Raw genomic sequence first — 2,376 nt, forward strand, 5'->3', positions numbered from 1 at the left:
TAAGATAAGCTCAAGAATCTCTGTTAGTCACCAGTTTCTATTAACCAGGTGGGGCTGGGTCTCCCTTTCTACAGGGAGATAGCATCGGATTCCACAGGTTAAGGGGTTGGTCCTCCAAGGCTGCCTTCCTTTGCCCTCCCTGCCCCTACTTCTGGCCAACTGGCTAGAGAAGATGAGAGTTTTCAACAGAACCCTCCTTGTGTTCAATTAATTTGCTAGAGAGGCTCACAGAACTCAGAAAACATTTTACTTGCTGTTGGACCAAGATATAACTGAGTATGTCACTTGGAAACAGCCAGATGGAAGAGGGGAATAGGGCAAAGTATGGGGAAAAGGCATGGAGCGTCCAAACTTTCCACCGGACCACCTCCTCAAATCTTTTTAGGTGTTCATCAACCTGCAAGTTCTCCAAACCTCTTCCTTTTGGGTTTTTAATGGAGGATTCATTACACAGGTATGAGTAATTAAGTCACTGGTCATATGTAACTTTGTTCCTAGTGATGCTTTCTAAGGCTCACTTGACTTCACATTCCAGGATGTCTGGCTCTAGGTGAGTGATTACACCATAGTGATTATCTTGGTCGTGAAGCTCTTTTTTGTACAGTTCTTCTGTGTATTCTTGCCACCTCTTCTTAATATCTTCGGCTTCTGTTAGGTCCACACCATTTCTGTCCTTTATCAAGCCCATCTTTGCATGAAATGTTCCCTTGGTATCTGTAATTTTCTTGAAGGGATCTCTAGTCTTTCCCATTCTGTTGTTTTCCTCTCTTTCTTTGCATTGATTGCCGAGGAAGGCTTTCTTATCTCTCCTTGCTATTCTTTGGAACTCTGCATTCAGATGCTTATATCTTTCCTTTTCTCCTTTGCTTTTTGCTTCTCTTCTTTTCACAGCTATTTGTAATGCCTCCTCAGACAGCCATTTTGCTTTTTGGCATTTCTTTTCCATGGGGATGGTCTTGATCCCTGTCTCCTGTACAATGTCAGGAACCTCCATCTATAGTTCATCAGGCACTCTATCTATCAGATCTAGTCCCTTAAATCTATTTCTCATTTCCACTGTATAATCATAAGGGATTTGATTTAGGTCATACCTGAATGGTCTAGTGGTTTTCCCTACTTTCTTTGCCAAAGCCTTTTCTATGCCAAAGCCATTGACTGTGCGGATCACAATAAACTGGAAAATTCTGAAAGAGATGGGAATACCAGACCACCTGACCTGCCTCTTGAGAAACCTATATGCAGGTCAGGAAGCAACAGTTAGAACTGGACATGGAACAACAGACTGGTTCCAAATAGGAAAAGGAGTATGTCAAGGCTGTATATTGTCACCCTGCTTATTAACTTATATGCAGAGTACATCATGAGAAACGCTGGGCTGGAAGAAGCACAAGCTGGAATCAAGACTGCTGGGAGAAATATCTATAACCTCAGATATGCAGATGACACCACCCTTATGGCAGAAAGTGAAGAGGAACTAAAAGCCTCTTGATGAAAGTGAAAGAGGAGAGTGAAAAAGTTGGCTTAAAGCTCAACATTCAGAAAACGAAGATCATGGCATCTGGTCCCATCACTTCATGGGAAATAGATGGGGAAACAGTGGAAACAGTGGCTGACTTTATTTTTGGGGGCTCCAAAATCACTGCAGATGGTGACTGCAGCCATGAAATTAAAAGACGCTAACTCCTTGGAAGGAAAGTTATGACCAACCTAGATAGCATATTAAAAAGCAGAGATATTACTTTGCCAACAAAGGTCAGTCTAGTCAAAGCCATAGTTTTTCCAGTGGTCATGTATGGATGTGAGAGTTGGACTGTGAAGAAAGCTGAGCGCCAAAGAATTGATGCTTTTGAACTGTGGTGTTGGAGAAGACTCTTGAGAGTCCCTTGGACTGCAGGGAGATCCAACCAGTCCATTCTAAAGGAGATCAGTCCTGGGCGTTCTTTGGAAGGAATGATGCTGGGGCTGAAACTCCAGTACTTTGGCCACCTCATGAGAAGAACTGACTCACTGGAAAAGACTGATGCTGGGAGGGATTGGGGGCAGGAGGAAAAGGGGACAACAGAGGATGAGATGGCTGGATGGCATCACCGACTCGACGGACGTGAGTCTGAGTGAACTCCGGGAGTTTGTGATGGACAGGGAGGCCTGGCGTGCTGAGATTCATGGGGTCGCAAAGAGTCGGACACGACTGAGCTACTGAACTGACCTGAACTAACTCCCCCATGGCGACAGGGACCCGAGATGAAAACTGAACGTCCGTCCTTAGATTCAGAGTGTATGCCCCGGGTAGCGGTCACGGCCTGGGTAACCTAGCTTGAGTAAAGGAGACTTCCGGGGTACAGCTCTTGGAGTGACTTCCCCCTTCCCGCCCACTCG

This window comes from Bubalus bubalis, chromosome 12 (assembly GCF_019923935.1).
Source record: "Bubalus bubalis isolate 160015118507 breed Murrah chromosome 12, NDDB_SH_1, whole genome shotgun sequence".
Classification (NCBI taxonomy): domain Eukaryota; kingdom Metazoa; phylum Chordata; class Mammalia; order Artiodactyla; family Bovidae; genus Bubalus; species Bubalus bubalis.